Genomic DNA, 10,938 nt, shown 5'->3' with positions numbered 1-10,938 from the left:
ATTTTCATGTTAAAGCCTCCAGAATGAGGGGATGAATGCTGCAAAATGGAACAGCAACATTGAACCCAAGTACAGGATTGGTGGGAGACTGATGGTCGCTGTTTGGGTTTTTGAAGAACAAGGAGGGCATGGCTTCAAGTTGGATTCTCAGAGACAATTTCCCCAACCTCTACATTGGAATCTGCACTGCCATCCAGTCACATGACTGAAGTCATCCAGTCACATGACTGAAGTCATCCAGTCACATGACTGAAGTCATCCTGTCATGTCAGTGATGTCACTTGGCAGGACTGTCATTGCCGTCTCATTCCAGAAAAGAATCCAGACTCCACCTGTGGCTCCATGATAACTGATGGACCTCTGGTTGGAGGCTGGACGATGATGTTTGGACTGGAAGGAAAACTCCTTGTCCAAATTCCATTGTGTTCAAATTTAAAGTCCCACAATCAGAAGTAGCTGAATCTGACAGGTGGAGGTTTGGAACTACAAGATGGTGATGTTTTCTTGACTTGATGCTCTGACTGTCAGGGTGGATGACAGCTTCTTCTGCTGCTGCATCTGAGTGGCTATGATTGGAGGTTTTACCTCCCAAGGTTGTCTGGTTCCAGGGGAAATTTTAGAATTCCAGTCCCCAACCTGGGCTGTTCTGAAACTCTTCTCCTGAATCACTCCTGAGCTGCAGCAAGAACAAATACCAGTGCCAACCAGATCAACTTAATGGCTGCTAACAGCCTCAGACACTTGATTTCCATCAATCTGGAGCCAAGAAGGCCCTCACCTGTGGTTCTCCTCCAGGAGGGTCCAGGTTCTGCCATTGTGGCTCCTGGTGCCACTGCCAGAGAGCCTCAGCTGCACACTGCAACATTTCAACAGGAGATTGACATTCCTTCAAATGTCCTGACATCTGATTCCAATGGTTCTGTTCCATCTTTATATTTGAAAATAAATCACACAATGAAAGCTGCCTCAGCTGCTTTAAGAGAGAGAACAAGCTAAGAGATCTGAAACCAGTAAAATATGCTTTTCTGTGTGCAAACTAGTGAGGGGCATGGAAGGATATTTTACCACCAATACAGAACCCAGACTTTAGTCATGTGATGAGATGGCGACTCTGATTATGAAGTTAATGGACAAAATGTGAATTGAAAGAAAACACATTTCTTCAGTAGACTTTGATCCAACATTGAAGTTAGAGTTTGGTGGCTGCTCCATGTTGGGACGTAGCAGGGTAGCTCCTTTGCATCCTCTGCTGCCAGTTCAACCACTCACTCCCATCAGTGGAGAGCAGCTTCAACTGGGTTTGGAATTTACCACTGTGGATGCATAGGAATGTGGAGAAAATGTCCTTTGTCAGAAGTGGGATTTGAACCCACGCCTCCAGGAGAGACTGCGACCTGAACGCAGCGCCTTAGACCGCTCGGCCATCCTGACAGACACTGACAGTTGCAGACTTCAATATCAAATGAATTCATTCACTGACAAAGTAGAATTTTTTCCACAGGAGCTACTGGCTCCTTAGTTGTTACATTTATTGTTAACATTAAACACAAAGTCTGAGTTCATGGCAGTAAGAAATGAACCAGAAAATTTGAACCACATTGCATCTCTTGATCAGTTTGTTACATGGGACACATTCCAGACAGGAAGGTCCTTCTGAGACTTGAACTGGGATCAGTGGACGCAGAGTCCAGAGGGCTCACCATTCCACCATGGAACCAAACACAAAGAGGAGGTTCCTCTGAATACCACTTGACATCACCTGCAATCAACCTGTTGATATTTGGAGGTTCATCTTGCTCTTGTTCCAGACTACATTGGCAAAAGGATCATGAACCACAAGGAAATCATGGAACTCCAGATTGATTCAGGACTTTCTAACTCCATCGTATGACCTGGGAGCAAAGACTGGCCAGGCCTTCCTTAATTTATCAGTTAATTACTGCTTCAACAAACATGCCACTTAATTAAGTTACCAGAATTTCTCTCATTGAAAAACCCACCAGCCTGATTTCTTGACACGACATGAAAAATTCTCCAAGAACCCACAGTTGGGTGGAAAGATACCAGGTTAACCAGGAGGAGTCCTGTTCCTGAACCATGGATGGAACAAAGTCCACTGGAAAACTCAGCAGTTCCTGAGTGCCAGATCCATCCGGGAGCTTGGGTCTCCCCTTGACTGTGGTGATCCATGAGATCAAGGAGGACAGAGGAAAGAAGGATCCTGTTGGAGATCTCCTCCCTTCTTCCTCCACTTCACTACTACTTGGATGTCAGGAATATGAGGTACTTTACTCAAATGACTTATTAGGAGTTTCCTGTTTGACAAGAAGGAAGTCAGAGGTTCATACCTCACTTGTTGGTGGTGCCCTCAACCTGCTGAGAGCATCACTTAGTTCTCTACAGAGAAACATGGCAGCTCTGCTGAAGGCTGCAGGAAACCTGCTGGAACTGAGACTTGGACTCAGGTCACTGGATTCAAAGTCCTGGGTGCCAACAGGTCCACCAGGGCATCTGTGCTTTACTTACCGTGTAAAAAGGACCACAGTGGTCGTCTGGTTTTAATTTAACAAACAAATACGGTTGAAAACTTTGAGACAGAGACACAGGGCTCTTATTTGAAGGGCCATGGGATGGGAAATATCCCAGACCTCAGAGATCAGAGCTCTCACTTTGATCTCAGGGTCCTGACTTTGGGGGTTCTTCCTTTGGTCTTCAAATACTCGTGGTTTTTATTGGCAGAACTTTCAACTTGCATGCAAAGAGAATCACAGTCAATGGAAACCCAGCAGACAGTGTTTATTTCTAATAAATCAGACAATCGCACAAATGAGAATGAAAGGAAAAAACAATAAAAGGTTTTAAAATCCTTCTCCACTCTAAAGCTTTTTAAAGTTCATTTGAAGGTTCAAAGGTGGAGGTGAGGAGGTCACCCTGATACTCCCTGTCGTCACTGCCAGGATTCTTTCTTCTGGTGCTGTGGTTCTTCTGATGAAGGGGGCGTGATGTTTGCTGTCTCAGGCTCCACCAAATGTCCTCTTTAGGACGCCACAATGTGGCCTCTTCACTGCTCCATCTTCCCTGCATCGGAGACACCAGGGTTCCTCCTGGTGCCGACCCCATCGTCCTTCTACCCAATGGTGCGGCCATGGATCCTCAGAGGAGGCTAGGATCCTTCTTCTCATCAGAGCCACAGTTTTTCCTGGAGGGAACAACAGGAGCTTTGTTGTAATGTTTTGCTCTGTGTTTCCTGCACAGACCGTCAGGATCTGTGACGCCATCTTGTGGTAGGGGGTCATCATCTTGTTGTGTGGTAGTGGATTCATTGATCTGCTGTTTCAACACATTCAAGTTCATTATCCTACAAGTCAAAGTACATTTGGTGTGGAGTTTTAGTTTCTGGCCTCAATCATAACGTGTGCCTTTCTTCTTCATGAACATTTCTCAGCTTTGTAAGTTTATTCTAGTTTTTCTTCCTCACTTTTCTATTCCATTGTTGTTGAAGATTCGACTGCAGGTTGGAGTTCCCTGTTGACTGAAGCAGAAACAGGAACAAAAAGCTGGAGGCTGTCAGAGCTCCAAGTTGGGGGCTGATATTAAAGTAGGAGATGAACACATCCAGGTTAGCATCCCTCTCAGAAGCTGCTACTTTAGCTCTTCAGAGTACAGCAGCCTAGCATAGCTTCATCTGGCCAGTTCGTGGCCCACTTTGATGTCTGGGATATCAGGTTCAAGGTTCTTCCCAGCTCTGAATGAAGGCTTTCTAAAGTGTTAACCAGTACTCCAGTTGCAAAAAAAACAATCAGGGGGATGGTAGATTTTGATGTTTAGGAACAGATCATTTGTGCTGATGACAGCGCATCAGGTCAGAGACCAACAGTGTACCCTTACTCCTCTCAAACAACAAGCATGCTATGGATATTACCTGTCTGCTACTCCTGTCATTGATCTTGACCAAGCCCCCAGGCTGACACTGCTACCACTGCTCCTACATAGTGAGAGTCAAATGCAGAGGACATTTTCCCACCGGGTGCAAGTGCAACTTCATACTCATGATACCTATAAATCTGGGAATTCTTCTATATTTTGAAACAAAACATTCTCAAGTCAAGTCCATTTTAATTAAAGTGCAAGAGCAAAAGAATGAAACAAATGTACCGTGGCAGGATAGCGCTACACTCCCCACCATGAGGGGCAGTATGGCAGACGATAGTGAGTGGTCACCTAGAAGTAGACCTGGTCCGACCCTTCTCCGTCCTTTCCACTTCCTCTCCCTCCTTCACGGAGCCGACAGCCGTGCGTGGTGGCGTCTCGCTGGTAAGCAGATCGGTTACAAACAAAGGTACCTCAAAACCTCAAAATAATGCTACAGTGATGTCGGAAGAATTGCTCATGAACTCAAAATGATGCTAACAGTAATGTAGTGATAGTTGCTAATAAACTCAAAGTGATGCTGACACGAATGTAGTAAGAGTTGCTACAAACCTCAAAATAATACGACAGTGATGTTTGAAGAATTGCTAATGATCTCAAAGTGATGTGACAGTAATGGATTAAGAATTGCTAATGAACTAAAAAAGATGCTAAATGTAATGTAGAAAGTGTTTCGAACAACCTCAAAGTAATGCTGACAGTCGTGTAGTAAGAGTTGCTACTAACAACAAAATAATGCTGCAGTGATGTCGGAAGAATTGCTAATGAACTCAAAATGATGCTAACAGTAATGGAGTGAACGTTTCGAATAACCTCAAAGTGATGCTGACAGTCATGTAGTAAGAGTTGCTACGAACCTCCAAAAAATGCAACAGTGATGTCGGAAGAATTGCTAATGACCTCAAAATGATGTGACAGTGATGGAGTCAGAATTGCTAATGAACTCAAAATGATGCTAACAGTAATGTAGTGATAGTTGCGAATAAACTCAATGAGGCTTACAGTAATGTCGGAAGTGTTTCGAACAATTTCAAATGATGCTGAAATTCATGTAGTAAAAGTTGCTACGAACCTCAAAATATTGCAACGGTGATGTCGTAGGAATTGCTAATGAACTCAAGATGATGCTAACAGAAATGTAGTGATAGTTGCTAAGAAACTCAGTGATGCTTACAGTAATGTAGTAAGAGTTTCGAACAACCTCAAAGTGATGCTGACAGTAATTTAGTAAGAGTTGCTAATGAACTCAATTTAATGCTACAGTGATGTCGTGAGAATTGCTCAACAACTCAAAATGATGCTAACAGTAATGTAGTGATAGTTGCTAATAAACTCAAAGTGATGCTGACAGTAATATAGTAAGAGTTGCTACGAACCTTAAAATAATGCAACAATAATGTAGTAAGAGTTGCTACGAACCTCAAAATATTGCGAAAGTGATGTCGGAAGAATTGCTAATGAACTCAAGATGATGCTAACAGTAATGTAGTGATAGTTGCTAAGAAACTCAGTAATGCTTACAGAAATGTAGTAAGAGTTTCGAACAACCTCAAAGTGATGCTGACAGTCATGTAGTAAGAGTTGCTACGAACCTTAAAATAATGCGACAGTGATGTCAGAAGAATTGCTAAAGATCTCAAAATGATGCGACAGTGATTTAGTAAGAATTGCTAATGAACTCAAAATGGTGCGAACAGAAATGGAGTGAAACTTTCGAACAACCTCAAAGTGATGCTGACAGGAATGTAGTAAGTGTTTCGAACAACCTCAAAGTGATGCTGACAATCATGTAGTAAGAGTTGCTACGAACCTCAAAATAATGCGACAGTAATGTAGTAAAAGTTGCTACGAAGCTCAAAATAATGCGACAGTGATGTCAGAAGAATTGCTAATGATCTCAAACTGATGGGACAGTGATGTCCTAAGAATTGCTAATTAACTCAAAATGATGCTAACAGTAATGTAGTGATAGTTGCTAATAAACTCAGTGATGCTTACAGTAATGTCGTAAGAGTTGCTACGAACATTTAAATAATGCAACAGTAATGTAGTAAGAGTTGCTACGAACCTTTAAATAATGCAACAGTAATGTCGTAAGAGTTGCTACGAACCTCAAAATAATGCGACAGTGATGTCGGAAGAATTGCGAATGATCTAAAAATGATGCGACAGTGATGTAGTAAGAATTGCTAATGAAGTCAAAATGACGCTAACAGTGATGGACTTAAAGTTGCTAATCAACTCAGTGATGCTTACAGTAATGCAGTACGTGTTTCGAACAACCTCAAAGTGATCCTGACAGTCATGTAGTAAGAGTTGCTACGAACCTCAATTAACCAGCAGTGATGTCAGAAGAATTGCTAAAGATCTCAAAATGATGCTACAGTGATGTCATAAGAATTGCTGATGAACTCAAAATGATGCTAACAGCAATGGAGTGAACGTTTCGAATAACCTCAACGTGATGCTGACAGTCATGTACTAAGAGTTGCTACGAACCTCAAAATTATGCGACAGTGATGTAGTAAAAATTGCTACGAACCTCAAAATATTGCGACAGTGATGTCGGAAGAATTGCTCATGAACTCAAGATGATGCTAACAGTGATGTAGTGATAGTTGCTCAGAAACTCAGTGATGCTTACAGTAATGTAGTAAGAGTTTCGAACAACCTCAAAGTGATGCTGACAGTCATTCAGTAAGAGTTGCTAATGAACTCAATTCAATGCTACAGTGATGTCGTGAGAATTGCTGATAAACTCAAAATGATGCTAACAGTGATGTAGTGATAGTTGCTAATAAACTCAAAGTGATGCTGACAGTAATGTAGTAAGAGTTGCTACGAACCTCAAAATAATGCAACAGTGATTTAGTAAGAATTGCTCATGAACTCAAAATGATGCTAACAGTAATGGAGTGAACGTTTCGAATAACCTCAAAGTGATGCTTACAGTCATGTACTAAGAGTTGCTACGAACCTCAAAATAATGCTACAGTAATGTAGTAAAAGTTGCTACGAACCTCAAAATATTGCGACAGTGATGTCGGAAGAACTGCTCATGATCTAAAAATAATGTGACAGTGATGTAGTAAGAATTGCTAATGAACTTAAAATGATGCTAACAGTAATGTAGTGATAGTTGCGAAGAAACTCAGTGATGCTTAAAGTAATGTAGTAAGAGTTGCTACGAACCTCAAAATAATGCTACAGTGATGTCGTGAGAATTGCTCAACAACTCAAAATGATGCTAACAGTAATGTAGTGACAGTGGCTCATAAACTCAAAGTGATGCTTACAGTAATGTAGTAAGAGTTGCTACGAACCTTAAAATAATGCAACAATAATGTAGTAAGAGTTGCTACAAACCTCAAAATAATGCGACAGTGATGTCGGAAGAATTGCTAATGAACTCAAGATGATGCTAACAGTAATGTAGTGATAGTTGCTAAGAAACTCAGTAATGCTTACAGTAATGTAGTAAGAGTTTCGAACAACCTCAAAGTGATGCTGACAGTCATGTAGTAAGAGTTGCTAATGAACTCAATTTAGTGCTACAGTGATGTCGTGAGAATTGCTCAACAACTCAAAATGATGCTAACAGTCATGTAGTGATAGCTGCTAATAAACTCAAAGTGATGCTGACAGTAATGTAGTAAGAGTTGCTACGAACCTTAAAATAATGCAACAATAATGTAGGAAGAGCTGCTACGAACCTCAAAATATTGTGACATTGATGTCGGAAGAATTGCTAATGATCTCAAAATGATGCGACAGTGATGTAGTAAGAATTGCTAATGAACTCAAAATGATGCTAACAGTAATGGAGTGAAACTTTCGAATAACCTCAAAGTGTTGCTTACAGTCATGTAGTAAGTGTTGCTACAAACCTCAAAATAATGCGGAAGTAATGTCGTAAAAGTTGCTACGAACCTCAAAATTTTGCGACAGTGATGTCGGAAGAATTGGTAATGAACTCAAAATGATGCTAACAGTAATGAAGTGATAGTTGCTAATCAACTCAGTGATGCTTACAGTAATGTAGGAAGAGTTTCGAACAACCTCAAAGTGATGCTGACAGTCATTTAGTAAGAGTTGCTAATGAACTCAGTTCAATGCTACAGTGATGTCGTGAGAATTGCTCAACAACTCAAAATGATGCTAACAGTAATGTAGTGATAGTTGCTAATAAACTCAAACTGAAGCTGACAGTAATGTAGTAAGAGTTGCTACGAACCTTAAAATAATGCAATAATAATGTAGTAAGAGTTGCTACGGACCTCAAAATAATGTGACAGTAATGTAGTAAGAGTTGCTACGAACCTTAAAATAATGCAACAATAATGTAGTAAGAGTTGCTACGAACCTCAAAATAATGCGACAGTGATTTAGTAAGAATTGCTAATGATCTCAAAATGATGCGACAGTGATGTCGGAAGAATTGCTAATGAACTCAGAATGATGCTAACAGTAATGGAGTGAACGTTTCGAATAACCTCAAAGTGATGCTTACAGTCATGTAGTAAGTGTTCCTACGAACCTCAAAATAATGCGACAGTAATGTAGTAAAAGTTGCTACGAACCTCAAAATATTGCGACAGTGATGTCGGAAGGATTGCTAAAGAACTCAAGATGATGCTAACAGTAATGTAGTGATAGTTGCTCAGAAACTCAGTGATGCTTAAAATAATGTAGTAAGAGTTTCAAAACAACCTCAAAGTGATGCTGACAGTAATTTAGTAAGAGTTGCTAATGAACTCAATTTAATGCTACAGTGATGTCGTGAGAATTGCTCAACAACTCAAAATGATGCTAACAGTAATGTAGTGATAGTTGCTAATAAACTCAAAGTGATGCTGACAGTAATATCGTAAGAGTTGCTACGAACCTTAAAATAATGCAACAATAATGTAGTAAGAGTTGCTACGAACCTCAAAATATTGCGACAGTGATGTCGGAAGAATTGCTAATGATCTCAAAATGATGCGACAGTGATGAAGTAAGAATTGCTAATGAACTCAAAATGATGCTAAAAGTAATGGAGTGAAAGTTTCGAATAACCTCAAAGTGATGCTTACAGTCATGTAGTAAGTGTAGCTACGAACCTCAAAATAATGCGACAGTAATTTAGTAAAAGTTACTACGAACCTCAAAATATTGCGACAGTGATGTCGGAAGTATTGCTAATGAACTCAAGATGATGCTAACAGTAATGGAGTGAAACTTTCGAATAACCTCAAAGTGATGCTGACAGTCATGTAGTAAGTGTTTCGAAAAACCTCAAAGTGATGCTGAAGTTCATTTAGGAAGAGTTGCTAATGAACTCAATTTAATGCTACAGTGATGTCGTGAGAATTGCTCAACAACTCAAAATGATGCTAACAGTAATGTAGTGATCGTTGCTAATAAACTCAAAGTGATGCTGACAGTAATGTAGTAAGAGTTGCTACGAACCTTAAAATAATGCAACAATAATGTAGTAAGAGTTGCTACGAACCTCAAAATATTGCGACAGTGATGTCGGAAGAATTGCTAATGATCTCAAAATGATGCGACAGTGATGTAGTAAGAATTGCGAATGAACTCAAAATGATGCTAAAAGTAATGGAGTGAAAGTTTCGAATAACCTCAAAGTGATGCTTACAGTCATGTAGTAAGTGTAGCTACGAACCTCAAAATAATGCGACAGTAATTTAGTAAAAGTTACTACGAACCTCAAAATATTGCGACAGTGATGTCGGAAGTATTGCTAATGAACTCAAGATGATGCTAACAGTAATGGAGTGAAACTTTCGAATAACCTCAAAGTGATGCTGACAGTCATGTAGTAAGTGTTTCGAAAAACCTCAAAGTGATGCTGAAGTTCATTTAGGAAGAGTTGCTAATGAACTCAATTTAATGCTACAGTGATGTCGTGAGAATTGCTCAACAACTCAAAATGATGCTAACAGTAATGTAGTGATAGCTGCTAATAAACTCAAAGTGATGCTGACAGTAATGTAGTAAGAGTTGCTACGAACCTTAAAATAATGCAACAATAATGTAGTAAGAGTTGCTACGAACCTCAAAATATTGCGACAGTGATGTCGGAAGAATTGCTAATGATCTCAAAACGATGCGACAGTGATGTAGTAAGAATTGCGAATGAACTAAAAATGATGCTAACAGTAATGGAGTGAAACTTTCGAATAACCTCAAAGTGAAGCTTACAGTCATGTAGTAAGTGTTGCTACGACCCTCAAAATAATGCGACAGTAATGTAGTAAAAGTTGCGACGAACCTCAAAATATTGCGACAGTGATGTCGGAAGAATTGCTAATGAACTCAAAATGATGCTTACAGTAATGTAGTGATAGTTGCTAATCAACTCAGTGATGCTTACAGTAATGTAGTAAGTGTTTCGAAGAACCTCAAAGTGATGCTGACAGTCATGTAGTAAGTCTTGCTACAAACCTCAAAATAATGCGACAGTGATGTCAGTAGAATTGCTAAAGATCTCAAAATGATGCGACAGTGATTTAGTAAGAATTGCTAATGAACTCAAGATGATGCTAACAGTAATGGAGTGAAACTTTCGAATAACCTCAAAGTGATGCTGACAGTCATGTAGTAAGTGTTGCTACGAACCTCAAAATAATGCGACAGTAATGTAGTAAAAGTTGCTACGAACCTCAAAATATTGCAACAGTGATGTCGGAAGAATTGCTAATGAACTCAAGATAATGCTAACAGTAATGTAGTGATAGTTGCTAAGAAACTCAGTGATGCTTACAGTAATGTGGTCAGAGTTTCGAACAACCTCAAAGTGATGCTGACAGTCATTTAGTAAGAGTTGCTAATGAACTCAATTTAATGCTTCAGATTCATTCAGATTCAGATTCAGATTCAGATGACTTTATTTATCCCCGAGGGGCAATTAAAATACGGTACAACTGAGCAGCATGACATTAAAAAACAAAACAAAGAAAAAAAAAAACGGACATGACAGTGGGAATAAATAAGAGAATAAAA

General features: G+C 39.8%; 1 non-coding gene across 1 annotated transcript; it reads right to left on the bottom strand.

The window, feature by feature from the left end:
* Positions 1 to 1,348: 1,348 nt before the first annotated feature.
* Positions 1,349 to 1,431, bottom strand: trnal-cag (transfer RNA leucine (anticodon CAG)). The gene has a single exon. It is a non-coding gene; the product is annotated as a tRNA-Leu (tRNA).
* Positions 1,432 to 10,938: the final 9,507 nt, after the last annotated feature.

This window comes from Aulostomus chinensis, chromosome 1 (genome assembly GCF_037954235.1).
Source record: "Aulostomus chinensis isolate RoL2024-O1b breed Wild chromosome 1, RoL_Achi_v1.0, whole genome shotgun sequence".
Lineage (NCBI taxonomy): Eukaryota > Metazoa > Chordata > Actinopteri > Syngnathiformes > Aulostomidae > Aulostomus > Aulostomus chinensis.
This window is presented reverse-complemented; position numbering and strand designations above follow the sequence as displayed.